The sequence below is a fragment of the Panthera leo genome, chromosome B3 (genome assembly GCF_018350215.1).
Source record: "Panthera leo isolate Ple1 chromosome B3, P.leo_Ple1_pat1.1, whole genome shotgun sequence".
In the NCBI taxonomy this organism is placed as follows: domain Eukaryota; kingdom Metazoa; phylum Chordata; class Mammalia; order Carnivora; family Felidae; genus Panthera; species Panthera leo.
This window is the reverse complement of record NC_056684.1, coordinates 119,612,088-119,637,108: the sequence shown is the minus strand read 5'-3', so window position 1 is coordinate 119,637,108 and position 25,021 is coordinate 119,612,088. Positions and strand designations below refer to the sequence as shown.

At 47.9% G+C, this 25,021-nt stretch overlaps 1 long non-coding RNA gene across 4 annotated transcripts in view; it reads left to right on the top strand.

Annotated features, from left to right (window-relative positions):
- Window positions 1-486: 486 nt before the first annotated feature.
- Window positions 487-25,021, top strand: part of LOC122222953 — a 44,820-nt gene continuing 20,285 nt past the window's right edge. The window contains exons 1-3 of one of the 4 annotated variants that reach the window (XR_006203959.1): window positions 487-1,589; window positions 3,435-3,617; window positions 12,022-16,705. This is a non-coding gene — a long non-coding RNA (uncharacterized LOC122222953). Of the gene's footprint in view, window positions 1,590-3,434; window positions 3,618-4,543; window positions 5,422-6,537; window positions 6,576-12,021; window positions 16,706-25,021 lie in introns of those variants that run through there. The other 3 variants (XR_006203958.1, XR_006203957.1, XR_006203956.1) reach the window with 3 other exon arrangements.

Here is a 25,021-nt window from a genome sequence, read left to right as displayed (position 1 = left end):
ATAGAAAGTGGGTGGGGGAGGGGCAGAGAGAGGGAGACAGAATCCCAAGCAGGCTCCTCGCCTTCATTGCAGAGCCCGGTGTGGGGCTCAAACTCAACACCCATGAGATCATTCCTGAAACCAAGAGTTGGATGCTTAATTGACGGAGTCACCCAAGTGCAGCGCGCCCCCTCCCACAAATCTTTTCTTTTTCACAAATTGAAGTTAATACGACAAGTGACTTTTTTAGAAAATATTTGGGGGGCGCCTGGGTGGCTCAGTCGGTTGAGCGGCCGACTTGGGTTCAGGTCATGATCTCACGGTCCATGAGTTCGAGCCCCGCGTCGGGCTCTGTGCTGACAGCTCGGAGCCTGGAGCCTGTTTCAGATACTGTGTCTCCCTCTCTCTGACCCTCCCCTGTTCATGCTCTGTCTCTCCCTGTCTCAAAAATAAATAAACGTTAAAAAAAAAAAATTAAAAAAAAAAAAAAAAAGAAAATATTTGGGCATAAGGTTTAAAAACCTAACTTTTTGTTTGTATGTTTAACAGCACGGGGAATAGACCGTAATAAAATTTTTATGGCCCCAATACTAAAATGACGATGGTACTCTCCCAAGGGGTTCAAAATAAAAACAACATTAAATTGCAAAATAAAATTTTATTTCAAAAGCTAAAACTCACAAGTATGCTGAAATAAGGCCAGGATGTAAGTTCATGCGGGAGGGAAAAATTGCGGGTTCCCCAGTGCCAGAAACAGTGCCTTGCACAACAGCAAAGTACTCAATAAACAGAATGATGGCTACGGTTTTCCCAGTTCTTTCTTGAATGCCCCTTACCCCCATCCCTGGCCCTGCCCTGGCCCCAGCATGTTCTTACTTGGCTTCTTGGGCAATCTAGCCATGACTGGGCATGTGGCTAGGGCTCGGTCAGTATTTGTTGATTGTAAGACTTGCACTGGACAGGACTGGAGTATCGCAGACCACACGATCACCTGAGGCCTGGCTGCAGGGCCTACATCAGCCCTATCTGGGCTGGAGCTGAACTTCAAGGTTACAACAGAGGACCACGCACTCCTGCCCCGTTCAGGATTGCTTAGCTCCGTGGATGGGATCAGCCGACAGGATTCTTCATTTGCACAGTTTGGCCAAACCATTCTATTCCTTCTTCCACATTGATCAGGTGGTTTGGAATCAACTGTGGGGAACCTGCCCAGAGGGTGTCTGCGGGTGAAGAATCTTCATTTTCTCCTGGCCTCTGTTTGTCGTGAATGGGACAGTTCACAGGAGGCGGGACTTCGGGGGTTCATTTGCTACTGTGACTTTGCCATCCAAGTCTGGTGTTCATCCAGCTGGTGTCTGTCTGAGCTTGGAACTTGGAGAAGAGTGAAGCAAGACGTTGTGAAATAGGCTGGGGAAATGGAGAAAACCTGGTGTTTTCAAGCAGCACTCCACTCATTGGCCTCCCAGATCAGCAGGCTTACCAAACAGCAGCTCCCGGCCACAGTGAATATTTCAACACGTCTTACCCGTTTCTGGCCCGTGTGGTAAGATGACCAGAGAAGTACACAAAAAAACCCTAGTGATGGAGAATACCGAAGAGCTTCAAATGAGGTGATTCTAGATTGTATGTTTAGATCAAGCAGCCCCGCGGTGTTCGAGATTAATTTAGTCGTGGTGTTCTGTTTTTAGTGTCTGTTTATTCATTTTTGAGAGAGAGAGAGAGAGAGAGAGCACGAGCGGGCGAGGAACAGAGAGAATCCCAACCAGGATCCGTGCTGTCAGCACAGAGCCCAACACAGCGCTTGGTCCCACAAACCAAACTGTGAGATCATGACCTGAGCTAAAATCAAGAGTTTGAGACATGTAAGTGCCCCAATTTAGTTGTGGTCTTATCAGAAATCTCTATCCTACCTTCTACTTTTCCATTGGTTTCAGAATCCCTGCCAGGGATGAAAGGGGCTTCATTTACCTCAAATTATTATTATCTTGCATAAGAACCAGAAAATTACCTGCAGGTACTAGGTAAGACCTCTACAAAGTTAATTTTTTCATGACTCAAATTGTACAGGGACAATTATCCTATTCCTTATTCTTCGTTCAGTATCTTTATTGAGTATCTACTATGTGCTAGTTGCTGGAATCCATAGTAAACGGACAAGCTTCCTATTAAAGCAAAGCTCGTAGTCTAGCAATAAACAAGAAAACAACCCAAAATATCAGATAAAAGCTAGCAGGTAATTAAAATGGAGAGATATGTTGTGAGTGTTTGGATTAGGTGGAAGGAGGTGACTTTTGTGATGAGAAATAAATGACAGGAAGGAACCAGCCACGGGAAGACAAGAAACGGAGCATTCTGGGCAGAGGAAATGCTTCCCAGTGTAGTTAAGTACTGGGAAACATAACCGTTGACTTTTCCTCACCTCTGAACCCAGCAACCCTCTGTCCTTAAAATGCGCACCACAAGCTCTAGTGTCTGAGTTGCCCCCGAACCATCTCTCCCTCCCCCGGATGATACACACCAAATTTTGGATCAATGGTACCAAATTTAGAAATGTCCCAGCTCTTCCCGGTTTACTTTCCTCCCTAGCCATCACTGTACTTCGAACCAGGCACGGACAGTTAGTTCTATTTCGTTTTTATGCAGTAACAACCTATATAGATCCTTCTGATAAGTGGCTCCACGCTAACGTTGATGTTTGGTAAGATCTCTCTCAACAGCTTAGAGTCTTCATGCAGAGCCCCGAAAAACAGTGACGCAAATTGCCCTAGACCAGGATCTGAGGTCTTCCAGGACCCTTTTTCACAGGAATTTGAAAACAGGCACATTCCATTTTGCCCTTTGTTAGAGAGCTATTGACAATAAACAGAATTCGGCTCAGAATTTGTGCTGTAAAACAGCAGAACGCTGAACAAACCACTCTTTCTCACCCAGGGCAACACTCCCCTGGATTCTGCTGATACTTCCACAGGGTTTAAGTAAGAACATTTGGGAAGTTTATGGGAGACTAAAAGTCTCAACGCATTAGTTTCTTAAATTCTTTGTTATTTTGACTGCACTGAAGGCTATTCCACAAGCCGTTATCAGAATCCGCCCATCTTCAGTTCCCGTAAATATTATGTCTACCCAGAACTATGTGAACTATTTCATAGCTGGAATATGAGCCAGGCTGTGGAACTTGCTGGTAGGAATAAGAGGAGCGTTGAAACCTGAAGGCAAGAAAATTCAGGAGGCAAAGGGAAAAGTGGGCTAAAGGATTATGTATGTTTTGGAGAAAGAAGACAGCTCAGCCCTCGGAGACTGATTATTATTCAGCCCATACTTGATTATTTAAACCCAGCAGCGAATGTTTGCTAACACATTCCTGGGGGCACGAGGGTGGCTTTCATTACAAGTAAAGGAAGCTGCGTTCGGGCCTCAGCAGTCATCCTTGTTGTAACTGATACTAACTATTCCAGGCAATGGAGAGCAAGGAAAACTGAGGCAGCAACTGTCAAACGTTGGTGACCTCCTGGAAAGGAGCAAAGTAGGCAGCTGCTGCCATGCATCCTGGAGCTGGGGACTAAATTCACTCCGGTGGCAAACCTCTGATGCAGGACGTTTGTGAAAAGGCATTGTACCGCGGAAAGCACGAATTAAATGTGAGTTACTAGTGTTAAACCTGTGTTCTCTGCCCCCATCTCCCTCTCTCCTCCTCGGCTAAACCTACTCTTATCCAGGTTTCAAACTTGAAATGTTGTATCCTGAGCACCCAGCTTGAATTAGGAACCCTCTAGAAGTCTTTCGCTCGCCCCAGGCTTTGCATGTATAGCACTGATCACTGTTTCTAATAATGCATACTTATTTAGAAAACAATGGGGCTGATATCTAAGAGATCCGTTCTACAAAGGTTGGGATCTTTGGGATCTGATGAACCCCCAAACGCCCACAGAAGGCCTCGTATGAGTAGGCCTTAATTGTTGATTGAGTTTGTTCGGTGTCTGTCTCTCCACTCCGGAAGGAGAGAAATCCTGCTTATTTCACCCATGATGGACTCGCAAGCCCATAATATGGTTTCTGGCCATGTATCGGCTGCTCAAAAAATACTTCTCGAATAAATGGAAATAACAGTAGCTAATATTTATTGAGTGCTGCCCAGGGATTGTGCTGAATGTTTTACAGATATCGTTACGTTATTTAATATTCACCAAAGTGCCATGATACATTATTATGCCATTTTGGCTGAGTAGTTTCAATACATCTCTTTAAATAATGATCTTATAATTCACTACTCCACAATAGATAATTGTGCAGTTTTCTCCCCAGTATAGTAGGTAGGTAGTGCCCTGGTGACCTGAATAAGTGAATTTATTTCCCTAGGTATCTAGCAGGGAGTTACTGATGAGAGAGAAAGTCTCGTGGGCTTTAATTATTCTTAAATTGCTTAGAATTAAATGATAGCCTCAGCTTCTGTTTACACTGGGTTTTGGAAGGAAAGCATATATAATATATAATAATATATATAGTGATATCTCTATCAGCAATATATACAGTGCTATAATGCTGGCTGCATTCAGTTCCTATACAGCCGCAGAACACGTAGAGTGTTGCCACTTCTAACTGAGCTAACCTGCCAAGAAGAGCGTTTCCACTTCTGCTAGAGGAAACTTCAAGCAGGAAAAAAGTATGGGCCAAACCTTGCCCGAGATGCTGGTTAAACTGGCTCTGCCAGTGTCTCCTGCACCTGCCTGGGACACCAGTTGGAAGGCAGGCTTGTTCCCTCCTCCGGGGAACATGCCGATCTTCACCACTCAGCCCCATCTGATCTTGCTGAACAGGCATAGAGCAGTCAAAATCCCACCTCCTCACGTAAACCTGGAAGTGTTTGGGTGGGTGGGGCCTGGTCCAAGCAAGGATCAGACCAACTGGAAACAAACTGACCCACCCAGACTGGGTGTAATTCCAAAGGAACTACGCAAAGTATTATATTCCCACCATTGTATTGCACTCTTCCCCATCCTGGTGAGATTGTGTCACACCCCTTTGCCACAGAAACTGGTGATCCAAAGGCACGTGGTTTAAGAAGTGGTCAGTCTGATTAGGAAAATTAATCAACCCTTGAATTCGATTTTTACTTCTCCTTGATGCTTCTGTCTGCTACCACTGTCAACGATACGCCATGGAGACTAAAGAAGGAATAGAACTGTCAGAGGAAGATAGGGAAAAAAATGACAAAGCAAGGAGTTTTCACAGAGCTATATACATTCAATTTAAAAGAGCTGTCCCTAAGTCTTAGATTATGTCTTTCTGACTTTCGTTAATGTTAAAATGTCCTCTTATTTATAAAATGATGGTGATAACAAATGGTGATTGTTTGGTACAATTGAGAGCTGACAACCTATGTCAGTTCACCAACTTTTTTTTTTCTTTTAGAGAAAGAGAGAGAGAGAGAGAGCGAGTGAATGGGGAAGAGGGGCAGAGGGAGAGAGAGAATCTCAAGCAGGCTCCACACTCAGAGCAGAGCCCAATGCAGAGCTCGATCCCATGACCCTGGGACCATGACCTGAGACGAAATCAGGAGTCAGACACTCAACCAACTGAGCCACCCAGACATCCAAGTTCACCAACTTTAAAAAAAATTTTTTTAAATTTATTTTTGAGAGAGAGAGCACAATCAGGGGAAGGGCAGAGAGAGACACACACACACACAGAATCTGAAGCAGGCTCCAGGCTCTGAGCTGTCAGCGCAGAGCCCCACACGGGGCTCAAACTCACAGACTGTGAGATCATGACCTGAGCCCAAGTTGGACGCTCAACTGACTGGTGCCCCTCCCCCACGCCAGTTCACCAACTTTTAAAAAACTTTGCCAGCCCCTAAAATCCAGCAGTGTGGGAACCCCTGGATTGCTGTAGTGGCCTCAGAGGCTTTGGGTAAGGACAGGGAGAAGAGTCTCTCCTTTTCATGTATGAGTAGCGCTCCAGATCTGCTGGGTGGGCTCCAAGTATCCTCTGTCACCAAATGGCACAACTTGGAGGGGCAACTTTGATTAAAATGAATAATGTTCCCTAGGCTCCCAGGATCCTGTTTTTCAGACCCACCTAAGATCCCAGTGTTCTTATGTGGTGCTGTCTCACCTGTCAGGGTGGAACATGTCTGATAACCTAATTTATGTTAAACTTTAGGAGTTTACTGCTCACTCATCAAAGAATTTGTATTTTCAACCTAAGACTTGAAGAGAGTGGTAGATGCTGACTCCAAAGGCATATTCCACTGATAATGGAATTTTAGGGAGAGTGAGGGAGCATGCCCTGACATGGGATGTATCAGATCGCACAGGTAGGCATTCATCCAGCCTGCCTATGAATGACACCCAAGCCCACCTTGACACTGTTCCACTTATAGGTCACCTTGTCTAGTAAAACATTTTTAAGCTTGAATGCCTTCTGCTTTATGGTTTTCAAAGCCCTTTCTTGAACATTCCCTAGTGTGACCCTCATAACAGTGCTGAGAGGTAAGCAGGGAAGGTAGCAGCATCTTTGTTTCATTTTATAATTTTTTTTAATGTTTATTTATTTATTTAGAGAGAGAGAGAGTGAGAGAGCATGAACAAGAGTGGGGCAGAGAGAGAGGGAGAGAGAAAATCCCAAGCAGCTTCCACGCTCAGCACAGAGCCTGACGTGGGGCTCGATCCCATGACCACGAGATCATGACCAGAGCTGATATCAAGAGTCGGATGCTCAACCAACTGAGCCACCTAGGTGCCCCACAATATCTTCACTTCTACAACTGAAGACAGGAGGAGTGTGAGTTGAAGAGCTCAATTTCAGTCACAGCTGGGATGTGCAAGAGGTATGATGTGCACTTGGGTCTTGGAAGGCCAGGTGGGTCGCTGCTCCTCCGGGCCTGAGACAAGCCTGTCTGCTGTGGAAACCTGGCAGGTGCAGGCTCCACTCAACACCAAGATGGGAAGGTGTTGGGGGGAAATAGTGCCCATTAATGATAATCAAGCATTTATATGCCATTTGGTATTCCCACAGTACCAAGTAATAACCGCTCCATCATTGTAATTCTCTTAGGGCTGAGCAAACATGTAGGGTCAGTAAGTTCTCCAGATCCCATGTTACAGGCGAGGAAATATGCTGGAGGAATTTAGTCCTCTTGCCGTTTGAGGAACTCAGCAGCAGAGCAGGACATCACGGTCTTTAGGTTGAATTTGGTCAGCTAAGCGGAGCAGCTCAGACAAACCCCGGGGGCAGGAGGGTCTGTGCATGTGTGTGTGCATGTAGACACATAGGAAACCAACTGTTGCTTTGAGTACCATCGAAACTATCATCTATTTGGTATTTCCCGGATTAAAAACTCCCCTGCCACACTCTATGGCCCACAACCATGTTTGGGTCATGGTCAAAAGAACAAAAAGAAAGAACTAAGTCAAGGGGTGCCTGGGTGGCTCAGTCGGTTAAGCGTCAGACTTTGGCTCGGGTCATGATATCACAGTTTGTGGGTTCGAGCCCCGCATCGGGCTCTGTGCTGATGGCTCAGAGCCTGGAGCCTGCTTCGGATTCTGTGTCTCCCTCTCTCTCTGCTCCTCCCCCAACTCATGCTCTCTCTCTCTCTCTCCTTCATAAATAAATAAATAAACAAACAAATAAATAAATAAATGGAAGAAAGTTCCAGAACTAAGCCTGGGGGATGGAGAAGGACGTGGAAGCTTTGAGGTTGTAACTGGTGCTTTTCAACAGAATCATAAAATCCAGCTCATGTGCTAGAGTCAAATCTAGGTACTTAGAAATTCTGTCATTTTCCATCATACTCCCCTCTTCCTCGTCCACACTGAGAAACGCCCTCAGTCACCCCTCCTAGCTTTTCAGGTCCATCTTCAAGGTACAGTGTAAATATTGTCTCATTATTACTCTTTCTTTGCAACCCAGGTAGATAGGCTCTCGGAGACCAAGATGCTCTGTATTCCTAGAAATGTAAAGACAGATGATAGAATTCAAAAGGGATGTTCGATGGTCTAAAAATGATCTTATATCAGACTTTCAGATATGTCTTGGCAGCATCAGGACAGGAGGGAGACTTGCCTGGCAATTTAATATATTTACTGGGTAAATAGTAAGCACTTGCAGTCTCTGTGACTTAATCAGAATGAAGTTCATTACAATAAATAGCTGTGCCCTTTGGTCCTATTTGTATTGAGCAGGCTTCCAATTTCATTCATATCTCCAAAGGAAATTGTAGGCTAGAAGCTGGCCAAGGAGTGCCAGGGAGGACACTTAGCAAGGATTTTCCCCAGAACAGATAAAGGGGACAGGAGGTGGTGGGCTGATTAGAGCAGAGAGAACAAGATGCCCTTCTTATCAATTCCAATCTGTGAAAGTAATTTTACTTTCTTATTTTTAACTTGAGGTTTGCATCAGTGTCTCTCTCTCCCTTTCTGGGTTTTGAAAACATATTATCGGGTCATCTAAACCTTTTATGCAACATTTCAGACTTGTATGTGCATGAGCTGGTGAAGATTTATTATATTTGACACCATAACTAAAGATTTTAAGGCATTCTTTTAAGCACAACTTGACTGAAACCCCTGAGGCTAGATCCCTATCTCTTGCCAGATATTAACTTGGCTTCACTGGTGGGAGCTCAGGGTAAGGTTAAAACTGTTTCTGGAGACATTATTTGTGCCTCCGAACGTTTAACTCCATCAGTGTATTACTTTCATATATGAAGAAATCTGAGATTTTCAGATCAGAATTCTCCCCCACTCCATCCACCCCCATCTCTGTCCTCAATTTATTTCTATTTCTTTTGGAGAAGTCAAGTGCCCCCCTCCTCGTTTCGAATTAAAATAGGCAAAGAGAAAAGCGTAAGATTCGATGAGTCCATGAATACAAGTACCAACCCCTATCCTTTGGGATCCTTTGGTATTTGCTCAAGGTACAAGCAATCTGGGCATCTCTGGGTAGGAATACGGATAAATGATGTCATTCAACAGAATTAGGACCAGACGGGAAACCGTAGCCAAATCCTGCAGGGGGTAGCACTGAATCCTGGCATTAGGTACGGAAGGCCCTGACTGCTCTGGGAGGGTGAACAAGTGTAACTGTGAAGGCAACACAGTCTCGGGGATGAGGCTGAGAGGGGAATAGCATTTTTGAGGTGTGAAGTGGGGGAGGGTCGGGGATGTAACTCCAAATATTGGGCCGTGACAGCCGCCAGGCCTGAGGGCCGTGACTCTCACAATGGACTTGGTCACAAAGGGCCTATGTCATCTTGAGGCTGTATAATCTGTAAATGCAAGCTGCACGTTGAGCACGTTTTCTCCTGGATCTCATCCTTGGCGACGGATCCAGACCTCAGCCTCCAGGATCTGTTTGAGAAATAAACAAATGGGAGACAAACAACCAAAACAGCAACACGGTAGAGCTGGCGCGGGCGACGAAGCTCCGCCTTTGGAAGACTCGGCCAATCAGAAGCCTGTTGCTGGGGCCTGGTGTTTGGCCGCCTGACGTTCCCATGGAGACGGAGGAACGTTACACACTAAACACTGGGCGACGTTGACGTCTATGCATTATATCCATGGAGACGACTGAGTAAACGTCATCCCCGCACTTCCCCGCCCTCCCGCCGCGCCAGAGGCGGAGGGAGCGACGCAGACGTTGCGGTCACGTGCTGCAGGCTCGGAAAGAGGTCTGGTGGGCGGGGCCTGTTGCCATGGCTGCAGCTGGGCGGCTGTTGTTGTTTGGCGCTGGAATTAGAAAGTGCTGAGACTGCAGTGGAGCCAGAACAGATTCTGGAACAGCGTCTCCCGCCCCCGGGCCAGAGAGGGTTCCCCAGCCCCTGGAAAGCCAGGACACCCCCAAGGCTGTCCCAGCACGCCTCAGCCCCGGGTCCTGAGCCAAGATCTCTGTGCTGCCTGTGACTCCAGACTGAGGGCCAAACCTAGACCACTCCCTCCACGCTCAGTTGGCGGTAATTGTCAGGGTGACCTCCCAGACCGCAGTCTCCTCCAGCCCACAGAACAACCACTGGCCAAACTGCCTGACCCAGGAGACAGGAGCAAAACCCAGCACAGAAAACTTTCCCACTGCTTGCAGTCGACTCCAGAATCAAGGGAATCAGAAGCTTGGATGTCGTTTATACTTTAAAAGCAGCACGTTATCGTGCCTTGGCGCTTTATTGAAGACTTGAGGGAGGCGATCTAATAACCCCGTTCAAGGAACAATCCTCCCAAAGGGAGGGAAAATTTAGAAATCCAGGAGGACTGGATACTGAAAAGTGGGAAGGCCTGAAGAACCCAGGCCAATAGGAAGAGAAGCTTTGATTTCTGTATTGCTTAATTTTGTGTTGGGTATACAAGCTAGCGGAGTGTGAGAAATCTCAGGGTGCCAGCCTCCTTTCTCCTCACACGAGTCTCTCGAAAGTTATAGGAAGGGTGCAGAACAACTGTAAACAAAAGGAGATTCAGTATCAGGAGTGAGGGGTTAAGATGACTGTATGAAGGCAACTGCTCTATAACATTGGAATGATAAGGCACAGCTGAAGGGTCTGAGACTTTGAATTTTATCCAGCCTAGCTGCATTTACATTGTGTCTAATTTTTTGAGGGAAAGCAGAGGGGCTATTATGTTCTTGAATTAAAAATAAGCCATCGCAGGGGCGCCTGGGTGGCTCAGTAGGTTAAGCGCCCAACTCGATTTTGGCTTAGGTCATGATCAGGTCATGAGATGGAGTCCTGTGTCCGGCTCTGCTCTGATCTGAGCAAGAGCCTGCTTGGGATTCTCCCGTTCCCTGCCCCTCCCCTGCTCTCTCTCTTAACAAACAAACAAACATTAAAAAAGATAAGCCATTGGGTGCCTCCAATGGCTGGCTCATTCGGAAGACCACATGCAACTCTTGATCTCGGGGTCGTGAGTTTGAGCCCCACATTGAGTGCAGAGATTACTAAAAAATAAACTAAAACAGTAAGGCACATAGCAAAGTCACAACCATAAAGTGCAGGGCTTTAAAAAAAATAATAAGTCATTGGGATGAGCACATGGTGTGTGTTTCCAATGGCAGAAGCATAAAGAAGGATTTCATTAAAATGAATGGCATCTGGGCTTGATCTGGGATCCCTCCAATCCTCCACCGGAGCATACCCAATCCCATTTTCCTCTGACAAATCAGCACCTCCGAGTTCCCTCCCTATTACTCCTTGCTAGCCCTGCCTGGGCTCCCATTCAGATATTTTACCACCTGCCCACAGAGCATATCCGTTCTCTTTCAATATTCCTTTTCTCCATCCTCTGACCTACCTATTACTCACTTCCCTGACACCCTTCTCTAAACAGTTCTCCCTTAATTCCCTTCCCACTCTGTTGCCACTCCCCAAGTGTCTACCCAGTTGATCAGCACTCCCCAAACCCTTGTCCCATCCACCCGTCTCCACCATAATGTTTTTCCTGTCTAGTCCTTACTAAGCAGAGGATGGCAGCCTTTTGTAAATGTAGGCCAAACGCGGGAAGAAGGGCACAGTGAGCAGAATAAAGTCATCATCGGCACTTCAAAAAAAAAGTCCCCAGACCGTAGTTGAGATTCGTGCCACGTATCCAAGCATTAGGCAGATTTTGCTTATTACGGGACCATGGGCTAGGGAGCGACCTACTAGTTCTGACATTTTCAGGGGAGTCATGATAACTTCAACTTTTTTCTGACAACTGATAGTCAAGCTAAAGCCCCTGGGAGTTTCAGTTGCCCTTTCCCCACCCCTAGTACTGCACCTAAAGCATAAGACAAATGGAAAAGAGGGAAACCTCAAGTTCAAGTAAATGGGAAGTCCTGTCTTGAGGGTAGATTAGATTGAATCAGTTTGGGCCTGGTAATGAAGTGGCTTGTGTTTTGTTTCAGATGGGAAAGGAAAGCTTTGCTATGATTTACCCCGAGGCACATAAATGACCAATCTTACCACCTAGAAAAAAAGTGGTTACTAATGTCCCTACTTGAAACTCAGAGTTAAGTTAGAATGAGACCGTCTTGTTTACTGTGAGATCCTCTCTCTCTCTTTCTCTGTCTCTCTCTCTCTAGGTCTTTCTTCTTATTCTTCTGGCCAATCAAGGTCCCAGCAAGCCGCTGACAGAGAGGGTGTGAGAAGGGAAAAAGGCAAGATTTATCTAGGCCTTTGATGTACCAGGAGCGTCTAGCATGTCCCCATCTACGGCACCTCATTTTATCCTCTCTACCTCCCTGTGAACTAGAGCTTTTTATACCCATTTTGACACCTGAAGAAACCAAGGCTCCAGCAATTAAGTAACTTGCCCGAGGATGGAGTACAGAGCCAGGCTTCCAATCCAGGGGTCAGTTTTCAGAGCTTTTGCTCTTCCTGCATCCTGGGACGAAGTGGAATACACAGAAAACCTCTACTGGGATCACATGGCAAGTTTACTTCTCTCCGGGGAGACTCTGGCCCTTTTTCCCCAACCTACGAAAAAGAAAAGGCCGAGGGGAGACTGAAGATCTTTTGTGAGATCTGCTAGAACTTCATGAAAAGGTGCTGACACCACAAAGCAAGAACTTGGATCCCATCCCTGCCTCCTGGGATTAACCTATATTTCCTCATTGGCCTGAGATCCAAGAGACAAAGAGAGACATGCCCCAGAGCACAGGCAGCAGAAAAGTTCGGGCGAGTTCTGGGAGACTCTGACCTGCCCCAGGCTAGGGAGGGCACCACCTGGAGAGTTCTGCCAGATTCATCTGAAGCTGTCACTTGGGCCTGGCCCCTCCTCCTTCCCCTCTCTCCTCCCCCACGTCTGACCCTGCAGAGAGGCACGTCCAGCACGAATTCCTCCAAACTTCAGATGCCTTTAGGATTTTAATGTGTCTAAAGAGTTCCCTTCCTTGACAAGCGGCAGCATTAGTCAAGTTGAGTGGGTGGGAAGGGCATTTCCCGTCAATCCAGGGCCCCGGAGGAAGGGGAGACCCTCCTCCCTCCCAGCCTTGGCAGGCAGCTCCCGCAGAGATCCACGTGGGTGGCAATTGAGTCCAGAGGAGCCAAAGGGTTGCTTGCTGGGCAGGAATGCCCACAGGCCGCACCTTCCTCAGCCCTCCTAGCACCTCATCCTGTCTGGACCCGTGGAGGGGGTGGCAGTGCCAGGGAGTGGGTTCTCCTGTGTCTGACTCCAACAACCGGTTTATTATGATGATTCTATTTGTGTTCCCTGTGTTCTGTTTGACTTGGCAGCTCAGAGGGGAAAGGGCAGCAGGTTCACTCCGGTTTGTACTGGGTGGTTCCTGCAGACACACCCAGGTATTAAAGCAAGCGGCTTGCACTGGGGATGCCTTTACCTGGGGGCCCTCAGTGTGCAAAAGCAAGGTGTGGGAAGTATTTCCTCTTTATGGGCCAGCCAGGTGTGGCTGGCATTTTACCTATTCCTGTATTACTAACGTCATTCAGATTCAGGTCAAAGGGCAGGCTTACCAGACTCCCATCATCCTGGGATCCAGGACCAGGGGATGGTTGATTATGTCCATTTGGGCCGGATAACCCTGGATACCTAGTACCCATGGGCACCATGACTCCTGGGTCTAAAACAAAAAATCCAAAGCCTGACAATTGGGTTCTACTTTGAAATCTAGACTCTCCTAAACCACCCAAACTAAGGACTCTTCTCAGACAAGGTGATGACATTCAAGGAGAACAGACTTCAAGGTCAAATACTTAGTCTAGAACTCTGGCTTTGCCCACTTATTTACCTGAGCCTTTATCTAGTACTGAAATCTCTAGCACGTGGGAAATAGCAGCTAACCCTTAGGCTACAAGGCGCCAGGCGTTGTTCTAAGCGTTTTTATGAAAACTCGTTTAGGCTTCAAAACAACCTAAAGAGGTGAGTAGGTGAGTACTGTTATTATCATCTTCTTTTACAGACGAGGCTCAGAGGCACAGAGAGGGGAAGGGAATTGCCAGAGGTCACCAGCTAATAGGCAACAGTGCCTTGATTCCACAGCAGGTAGTCCGGCTCTGGAACCCGTGTGCTCAACCGCGATGTGGTAGAGACGTTCCCAGAGGGCCCACGCTGTGTCAGGGGTTAGAGATGTCATGGAGAGCAGACACAGACGCAGCCCCCAGTCCCTACCCTGTCAGCCTGACACTTAGGAGGCTCCCGAGTCAACTCGAAAGGGCCTTTCTATCAAGCCTAGAAACTACCCTCGCCCTTCATCCTTTACTCGAGGAAAGACAGGCATTTCCTAGGTGAAGGTGACAGTCATGGTCATGCAGCCAGGTCAGTAAAAGGAAGTGCACCTTCAGAAGTGCACTGGCTTCCACGGGATCCTTACCTGCCCCGGGCACAAGCGCAAAACCTTGCACAACTACACTCAGGTTCTGTCAGGAAAGAGCGTTCAACTAGGTAGGCAGGCGTGTGCCTCTCTCCGCTCCTTTGCACACTGAGGGGTGGCAGAGCCAGGTGGGGGGGCTGAGTCATGTCCAGCAGGCAAGGCCACAGAGCCCTTCCCTGAAGAAAGTGGCCCTGACCTAGACAGCCAGGTGATGAAACCATTTCCTCTACCAGAGAGACCCGACCACATGGCTGCAGGGCCTGGCAAGGCCACAGGCTTTGTTCTCCAAGGCCACTCCCTACCGGATGTGATAATGTGCACTGTGGACTTGAGACACTTAACAATTATTTCTTCAATGGAGACGAGGTGTAGATAATTACCGTTGCCCACAGTTATTGAGCTCTTAGCGTGCTTTATGTGGCTGATATGGATTCATTCATTTAATCCTTAAAACAACTCTATGAAGTAGGTTCTGTTATTATCTCCACTTGCTGGATGAAAAATGGAGGCTCAGAGAAGTTAGCTTCTCCAAGTCTCGACGGGCGATAACTGAGATTCATACCCAGGAATGGCTGACTTCCAAGAGTGTGCTCTCTTAACTATCTAAAGCAAAGTGAGGACCCGTCCTCTGAATCAGTGGGGACATGGGGACGGGAAGAAGTCTTGAGACATTTCCATATTGGACTGGGGGGTTCAAGGCCCCCAAATCCAGTTTACTGGGGATCCTTGGGTCCTCCAGAAGTGTGATCTGATGTTGGCCCCCAGATTCTGACTGGCCAGTCTAGAGCAACATGGGCCAGAGGTGGTTCCAGTAATTCCCTCAGGCTAACTAGATCCCATATAAAAGCCTAAAACTGGGCTGGAACCTTGCTGACCCTCCAAGCATAGAGCAGGATGGAGGCAGAGACTACCTAAGTACAAAACCGTGAGTGTCGTATTTCTGGGTATTTGCGCAGACAGGGCTTGGGTTCTGTGCTATGGCTGGAAGTGAGACTTGTCCATCTGGGCTTGGGATCTGTGCTGTGACTAGGATGGCATCATACAAGGCCAAAGCCAAAACCCTCCAGGCACCTTTCTATTCCTGGCCCTTTTATAGCACCTCATTTCCCTCCACCTCCTCCCAATAACACGTAAACACACCTTGGTATTATTTAATAACACCGGCCCTGGAGCCAGACTCCTTGGGTTTTAATCCTAGCTCTGCCACTTACTTGCAAAGTATTTATCTTCCAAATTGTCTTAGCTTCCTGTACCTCAGTTTCCTTGTCTGAAAACGGGGATGGCAATAGTCCCTTCCGTAACAGCGCTGTTAAGAGGTCAAAAAGAGAATGCATGGGATGGGTATGGTAAATGCTCAATACATGTTAGGCATTGTTATTGTTGCAGTAGTTTCTTCCCTCTTTGCATCCTTTTTTCTCTGGATATGAGAAAATCTTGTTGACAACTGGCTGTAAGCTACTTCCAACTGGGTTACCGTTTGCATTCCTCCTCTCATATCCTCTGACTGTCAATCCTTATGTAGTCCTTCCTGAAGAGATTCAGGAGTGGGTGCTCCTAGAATGGGGAAGAAATCCCATTAGATTAGGTCAGGGATCTTTGGGTAATTCCTTAAAGCCAATTTTCTTGACAATTTTAATGGGTCCACTTGGGAAGGCGGCCAAAGCTATTAATTTGTAACAGCTGCTGAGAAATCACTGTCAACACCTCGGTATAGATCCTCTCTGTGGGGCACAGGAGTTAGGTCGAAAGTCATGAAAGCTAAAATAATTAATGAGCAACAGCAGTGTAGAGGATCGCTAAATCCTATTTGTGAGCTAAAATGCTAAAGATGTAATTAATTTAATTCCATCGTAAGTTAAAGGGCAAAACAAATAGCCCTTTTATAAAAACACCCCCCCCCTTGGCTGAGTCCCCCCGGAGACTCTCACCTCCTCTTCTTAGACTATCATCTCAGTCTGATGACAAACCATGTCTTAATAGATTTAACTTCTGTTTGACTTCTAACCTAAGAGCAGTACAAACCCACGTGCCTGCTAAATATAAGCTGATGATGACACGGGCCTAGGATAGAAAGTGAGCGACCCAGTGGGTGAGTTAATGCCACAAAGGAGAGTCAGGGCGAGGGGGTACCTTATCTCACATCTGAACAAAGGAGTATATTTCCTGTGAAGTCTGATGAGAAAATGAAAAAAAAAAAAAAAAAAAGGTGTGGTTTGACTCCATCACACAAAGTTACAGCAGGTCTTGCCCTGGCGTAGAACTTTAAAGACCTGAGCAGCACATTTGTGGTTTGGTGGCTTTATCCGATTCTGGGGCTGATGCCTGCTGCTTTTAGTTCATGGCTGTAGAGTTTCCAGTCCCCTTTGGGGCTCTTACGTTATGGTTTCAGGTTGGCCACATATCTGTCTCCACTATTCAGATGGAACAGCCCCGAGGTCCCCCCCCCCCCCCCCCGCCCCACAAAGAGACCAAGTTTACAACAGGGGCCTCCCATGTGCCAGAGCCTGCTTTATCTGCCTCATTTCACTCATGATGCCCCCTTCCCAGGTTAGGAAACTGAGGCTTCATACAAGTTAAATAATGGATCCAGGATCATACAAGTAGAAAGGTGTCAAGCCTGGATTCACACCTGAGACCGTAGGATGTGACTGCCCAGATTGCATGCTTACCCACCAAATTATACGGCATCGCCGTATCCTTTCCCCATCTACACCATGGCTTGTGCTGTGCGTTGCCCTTTTCTTCTGCACACCTACTGAGGGTGTCCTGGCCATTCAGCAATTTTTCATCCCTCAAAGACCTTCTTTAATGTTCTGCTGTCCCACCCATTCCAGCCCAAGGAAGTCTCTCCACCCTCTGAACTTTTTTCTGAACTCCACCCTCTGAACTTCTGGCTCTGAAACACACATGATCCTGTGTGATTATTCAAGTGTCGTATTGCACAGGCTCTGTCTCCCAACTAAATTACAAGCCTCCAAAAGTCGGGATCACTGCAGTCCCCCCAGCACTCAGCCTAAGATCTGTGGACACAGTAGACACTCACGAGGTGTCTGAACAAAACGAAAGAAAACTCAAGATAAATATTCCAAATGGTACCTCTGCACAGAGATCATTTTCGGCAAGTGAGAGTCATTTTGAGCCCAGCTACTTTCATCTATCAATCTTTTCGGAGTGCCTGGCCAATAAATAGGTGACGAATCAATATTCGAGAATAAAACAAAGAATGAAACTCCAGCTCCCTCACCTGTGGTGTGACTTGGGCAAATTATCGAAAATCCTCCAAATCTCCATTTCCTTCTGGAAAATGGGGGGCATTCTTGGAGCGTTTATGTGAGATCAGAGCCATGTGAGGCATGCCCACTCACTCACAGCCCTTGGCACACTACAGCTCCTGTGATTATCATTACCACCATTACTGTTTTCTAAACTTTCCACGGGAAATGGTTCCAGCCACTCAAAAGTAAAGGACTTTGGTCACTAGTCTGCCAAGGGTGCCGTGGAAAATTGCTGCAGGCGATGATCAAAACAATCCCAGGCAACCATACGATCCACAGTCTTCTGGCATGTTGCTATTTACCAGGTCTCGGGTGACGTTTTGTTTTTGCTTGTGGCCAAATCGGAACCCCCATGGTGTCTTCCTATGGAACTCGGCCTACCTTTACTACCACGGGGGAGGGGGGTGCTTTTCCTTTCTTTATTGAGAAAAGGAAACAGGAAATCGAATGTAAAACCCTCCGACGGTTAGTGTCACACCGAAAGTTGTGAATTTAACCACACCCCCGCCAGGAAATGAAAGAACAGTTCTCACAGTGATGTTCCCTCTCCTTTCGAGGCCCACACGGTGTTTTTCAGATTTTAGTTAGATAGTGTAGATCAAAGGGCTGAACTTGGGCACGGGTTGTCACTGGGTATTTGTTGATTTGCGCATAGATTAGCACACAGATTTGAAATTGTACAAGTGGAGAAGGGACTTTCACTGGCTCTGTGACAATATGGCTCCTAGCAGACATCACAACCTGACGGGTCCACAGACTAGATTCTGACATATTTTTCTGTTCTAGCCCACAGTCTGGATTTACAGCCTCCCTAGGAGGAAGACGGTGATAGGGGGTGACAGCCGCCCCCTTTAGGCGGGCACTAGTTTCTGGTTTGGTGAATCAGCCACTGCACTGATCTGCCTTCCCTGGGGGGCGTTTGAAATTCCAGGCTTCTGTCCAATGTCTAAAAGACAGTCACAAAGCTGCCACTCCCACGGAGACAGGTGTATACTGAACTTCTCCAGTATATGCAAGCCTTTCCTTCTCACCTGCTCCTCCCTGCACAGGCCTCCTGATCACTAGTCCCTGCTACTCCCAATATAGACAGTTGTTCATAATCTGCCCTAGCCTGGGCATGAGGAAAGTTTGCCATGTCTTCGCTTTACAGCAGGGTAAGTGTGGATGGGAGGGATACCTACTAGGAAATTCTGGAAGAGCAAGTGAGTTGAGGAGCTATGGCCCCATCAGATCTTCCTCTGAACTGCACAGTTTGCTTAGTTGATGGCATAGACCTCTTGTTTTGCCACCCAACACTCATTCTTGCTTCTACCCGCCACCCCAGGGATCACCCCTCCCCGCTCTCAATCCCCGTGTTCTCTGTGGAGTTGACCCTCTCCCTCGAGAGCTGGGTCCCAGAGCTCCTAGATGAAGCCTTGCCTGACAGAGGATCGCCCCTCAGACTTTCCGGTTCCATGAGTGGCTCGCTAGAAACTAGCCCCTAAACCTTTCCATGTATGTATTCTTTGTATTCAAGCCACCGTAGGTTCACGCTACACATTCTTTTCACAATTGTCTGTCTTTACTACCGTCGCTCCATGTCATTCCCCTGATAAGAACTTCAAGCCCTCAGAACTGCTGGGAAAACACTTCTGGACGCGGGTGACTTTTAGAGGTGTCGGCCCATTGAGGTGTTGGGTTGCCCGCAAGGTCTCCGGCAAACAGGAATTGCCCCCACATCTGAGGGGGTAGCGAATAGGCAACAGGTGACCGTTAGCCTTTAGGATGCTGTCGTGCTTTTAACCTGTTGGCCACTGACTGAGAGATGTCCAGGCGTTACATGCTCCTTGAGGGCGAAGGACTATGCCTTAGTCTCAGTTTTATTTCCAGAGCCTAGTCGGTGTGCCTGGTATAGAATAAGTGCTCAATAATCATATATTGAGTAAATAAAGGGATCACTTGCTGACTACTCTGGGTCAGGGCATCAAGAAATAAGACTTACTCTGAGTCTTCTGTGGAGTTGCTGCTAAGCCCTGAGAAACATGACTGACACGGATCCATAAGCATTTATTAATGATGAGGCCATGCTGACGTTCGTACAGGATTTCCACATACTGGAAAGGATTTCTTATGCATTGAGGTAAAACGCACACCTCGTATGCCATCATCAGACAGTTTGAAGAGGGCACACGCTGGTATAGAAGAGTGGTTACGAGTCTGGGAGCTGGAGCCAGGCTGCCTAGGTCTAAATCTTGTCTCTTCCATTTACTAGCAGTGTGGTCTTGGGCACGTACCTAATCTCTCTGTGGCTTCATTTCCCCATCTGTAAAATTTGGGTAGTAAGAATACCCATCATGGGGGCTCCTGGGTGGCTCAGTCGGTTAAGCGGCCGACTGCAGCTCAGGTCACGATCTCACGGGTCATGAGTTTAAGCCCCGCGTCGGGCTCTTTGCTGACAGCACAGAGCCTGGAGCCTGCTTCAGATTCTGTGTCTCCCTCTCTCTCTGCATCTTTCCCACTCATGCTGTCTCCCTCACCTCTCTCTCAAGAATAAACAAACATTTTTTTAAAAAGATTTTATTTTTAAGTAATCTCTACACCCAACATGGGGCTCAAACTTACAACCCTGAGATTGAGAATCGTATGCTCTATGGACTGAGCCAGCCAGGCGCCCTACTCCCGTTATGTGACTTTTCGTATTTTTTTCAGTTGTTTAAAAATGTTTGTTTAAGTAATCTCTACATCCAACGTGGGGCTCGAACTCACAACCCTGAGGTCCAGAGTTTCACGCGCTCCCAACTAAGCCAGCCAGGCACCCCTCATGTGACTTTTATTTATTTTTTTTATTTATTTTATTTTATTTTTTTATTTAAAAAAAATTTTTTTTTAAACGTTTATTTATTTTTGAGACAGAGAGAGACAGAGCATGAACGGGGGCGGGGCAGAGAGAGAGGGAGACACAGAATCGGAAGCAGGCTCCAGGCTCTGAGCCATCAACCCAGAGCCCGACGCGGGGCTCGAACTCACGGACCGCGAGATAGTGACCTGAGCCGAAGTCGGACACTTAACCGACTGAGCCACCCAGGCGCCCCCCTCATGTGACTTTTAAAAAGAAACCAAAATAAATTCCAAGTATGAGATCTTCTACAATTTCTCACTCATCGTGCCCCATAAACCTGAATGCACGACTGATTTTGAAATATCTTATATACTGAGCACAGAATATCTTGTTGTAACTTGTTCTGATCCCTGGAAGGTGTTCTAATTCATTATCAGTTTCTTGGCAGGGAAAACCCATGCCTTTCCCAGTGATGGTAATAGTACCTACTACAGATAATCTCCTTACTACCCACCCACGGTGTAAACCGAGTCCCCTCTCCTCCTCGTCATCAACTGCAAAATCTTCTCCCCCTTCCCCTCCGTGGCCCAGTGTCATCTCATTTAGAGGGAGCGCCTTTAACCCCTGCAGCTGTCCTAAAATTGTGGAACTGCCAACAGATGGCCTTTCCTTTCTGTTCCCCCAGGCTCCCATTCAGGCAGGCTCTCTGCCGCCCCTCTCTGTCACAGCAGGGTGAGTGTCAGGATTCAGGAGCCTAAAAAAGGCACTGTTTAAAATTCTGCTTTCCCAGAAAATGCCAGTTATGTTGTCACCTCCCCCACAGCCGGTTTATTCCTGGGTTAATAGCATTATCATTCTAATATCACGGGACAATTCTGAGAACAGGGACAAAGGACTCAGGACAACGCATGTGCACACACACACACGCACACGCACACACAGAGTCGTCTTTGGAAGATCAGTAGGTAGCTTCCAACACGGAATTAAATGCAAATATTGGGGGCAGCGATGCCTTGAGAGCACAGAAAAAGTAGACTAATAAAGCCCAATAAATGAAAATGTGAGTATTAAGACGGATGAATTAAGTGACGATGAACAGTATTTCCTGTATGAAAGGTGTTTCGGGGATTTAATGAAAGAGCCGCCCTCACTGCATTTGAAATCTGATTTATAGTATGAGGCCTCTTCTACTGCTGTCTCCGTTTCTTCAGAAATATCTAAGTGCCCGCTACCAGCAGAACTGCTGAGCTAAATGCCCTGACCCGAGCTGGCCTGGCCTAATTCAGCCAAGTGTGAGGCGCTCAGAATGCTGGCTTCTGTCCTGTGTCCGAGGCCAGCCTCTCCAGGGCACGGCCTGGTAGAAGGAGCAGCTGGCCCGGTGGGCTGGAGCTGTAGATCCTGAGGGTCGTGCCAGAATCACCGCTACCTCGGCAGTTCTCGGTGTGACCGCAGGGCGCGCGTGGGTGGAGGCGGGACACTGAGGTCCAAATGCAAGTTGCGCCCCCTCCCACCACAGATGCGCGGTGGGGCGGAGCGCAGAAAAGGCAGACGGGAGCAGACTGTGGGGAGGGTGCTGAGAAATGCTAGTGCAGACAGCACGCGAACTGCTCCACCCGGAGCCACAGGCCTGTTTGCAAGACGCAGCACTGAGGCCAGACGGGCCCTCTGCCTTCGGCTTCAGAGCCAGACGCCTACAGGCCCACTGGTGCCATTCGTGGTCAGATTTCCCAGGACCAGATTTCCTTGGGGCCAGATTTCCCAGATTTCCCTCTCCTCTTCAACGTCGTCGACATGTCCTACCAACCCTGTCCCTATCCCTACACCTCATGACGTTTGGGGAACTCGTAGTTCGGAAATGTGGCTTCTGCTCGGATTCAGTCATTCATTCAGCAGACACTTGTCACAGGCTGAGCAGTGGGCCGGGTCAGGAGCTGTCCAGTCCTCGTCTTCTAGAAGCCCATGGTCCGGTCAGGACAGACTGCAAGGCACTTAAGCACTCTGGCCGAGGGAAGCAAAGATGCCAGAGGAGAGCCTCGTGTCTGATCCAGGCGTGGAGGGGTTAACACAACTTCCTGGAGAAGGTGATGCTTGATTTGAGGCCTGAAAGAAGCTCAGGGGGGGAGAAAAGGACTGGAAGTGCATTCCGGGTAGATGGAACAGTCCATGCAAACCCATGGAAGACAAGAGAGTTTAGCACATGTACGGGATTGCAAGCAGCCGAAGAAGGTTTAAGGTGTCAGGGGGTGGGATGAAGGGGGTGAGAGGAGACCCCCTTCAGGGAGGGTTGAAAGGGTTGTTATCTGACCTAAGCCAGAGAGATACGCAGGCCCCAGCTCATGGAAAGCGTATGTGGTTTCTCTGGAGAGAAAAATGAAGAGCCTTTGAAGAGATTTACACAGTGGGGTGAGCAGATTTGGGTTTCAGAAAGGCCACTTTGACCGTGGTGGGTTGGGGCAGGTAGGAGAGGTTGGGGAGCAGTGAGGACACCATCAAGGAGCCAGAGGAGTGAGTTCCTGCCCCCAGCCGGGAGCAGAGAGGAGGGGCTTAAGTCAATTATTGACACACAGTGATTCATTTACACCTTCCCCTTTCCTAGCTTCATTTCCCCATCGGGCCTCTACCAGCCCCACTCTGATTCTGGTCCGGTTCCCTTTCCTGCTTCCTAAGCCACTCCCTTCACTGGAAAGCTCTAAGGTGCAGGTCCCATGTAGCAGGCTGGTCTACGTGAAAAGTTCCTGAGCTGCTTCTCCTCAAAACCCCTTAGAAGTGCTTTGGCCAGTGCAAGAGAAGGGTCTTCAACACCTTTCAAAAGCAGCTGAGAAACAGTGCCATGGTCAAGTTACTAGCAACAGGAGCCCCACCTGCTATGGTAACTGCCGGTGACGGGAAAGCCCAAATGAGAACCATGGTCTCACATTCTGTCAGGCTCCAAGAGCCGAGCTGTCAAATAAATCTTCACGCCCTTGGGTAATGCCTTATGAGCTTCATCATGTCAGCCAGAATGTACCCTGGAGATTATATACGGGAAACACGTAGCTCACCAAGAACAGAACATCTCCTTTCCCTGGCTTGTATCGGGGGATGGGATAAACACCTGTGTGATAAGGTCATCGAGCTCTGTTAGGCTTATCCTGGGTGAATAATTTATATCTTGGGAAACCTGGCTCTTTCAAATTCGTAGACTAATAAGCTATATTATTTTACGATTTTGTTGTCTATTCCTTATCAAAATTGACATATCTAAAAATATTTTTTAAGTTTACTTATCCATTCTGAGAGGGGGTGGGGCAGAGAGAGAGAGAGAGAGAGAGAGAGAGAGAGAGAATCTCAAGCAAGCTCCACACTGTCAGTGAGGAGCCCAACACGGGGCTCCATCCCACAGCCGAGAGATCATGACTTAAGCCAAAATCAAGAGCCAGAGACTTAACCGACAGAGCCACCCAGATGGCCCTAAAAATATTTATTAAGGTTCAATACTGGGAAGTACAAGGATAAATTAGATGTCACACGTCGCTAACATTTGCAAGCACCTGTCTGTACACAGTGGCCGCAATACTAGCACAAGAAGGGTTTTTGGATCCATACGGAAATTTTTCCAGGTAAAATCTGCCCCCAAAGATGTGGGAAATACCATATCCTGCCATCAACCCATCCGCAAATTCACGCTTTTACATTGTGCGTCCTGCTGCCACCGCTAATTCCTGCCATTCAGAGGCAGAGCTGTTTGTGTATAATTTATGAAACTCTTGGGCTCCTTCCAAATGAAAAAGAGTTACTGAAATAGAAGTTCGTCTTATCACCATGCCAACCGCGGGCCCATAACATCATCTCACAAACGTGCTCCGTCCTAAAGCCCAAAGCGCACACACTCACGTTCCTCCATCAGAAAGATCTTTCCATTTCCTTCAGAAACAAACCTCCTCATACACAGTCCCCCAGCTCCTGGTTGTATCTGCAGGCGTCCTCCCCGCAGTGAGCTGGCAGGAGAGTGCACACACACACACACACACACACACACACACTCTGCCAGCACATACCTCCCTCCTCATTCCCCAAGAGCCCCGGGGGTGTGTGTGTGAATGTCTGAACTGATGACATATTGTGACAGAAGGAGCAAGAGTGAGGCACAGCCACAAAGCAATGCAGGTCACAGCAATAGGCTTTATATAACCCAGAGCCAGGGAGAGACCCAAAATAGCAGCCTCCCTGCTGCTCGGTTAGTCTCCTCCATCAACCGGGGACAAAATTAAAGCAGGCACTGACGCGCACCTGCGTCTGCAGCGGGACTCCAGGGAGACAGCGAGAAGCCAGCTCGACTCTCTGCCATCGGCCACGCACACTGCCAGATCCTTCAGGCCCCATCTGTCGCCAGACAGAGGGGGGTGTGTGCGTGTGTGCGCGCGCGTGTGTGTGGCGTGTGTACTCGGGCCGTACGTGCGCACCACGTGGAGCCCTGCTCTGAGAACATTTCAAAGGAATGGCCAGGAGCTGGTGCAAGGAGCTTGGCTGTATGGGGCTTTGAGAAGGATGTTCCAGGCCTCGGCGGGGAGGGGGGGGGGGGTTGGGGGGGAGTCAGTTTCCACACCCTCTTGTCCTTCGCAGTTCCTCTTCACTTCCTTCCACACCACCTCTCTCTGGCCTATGTGGGGTCAAGGTTGGC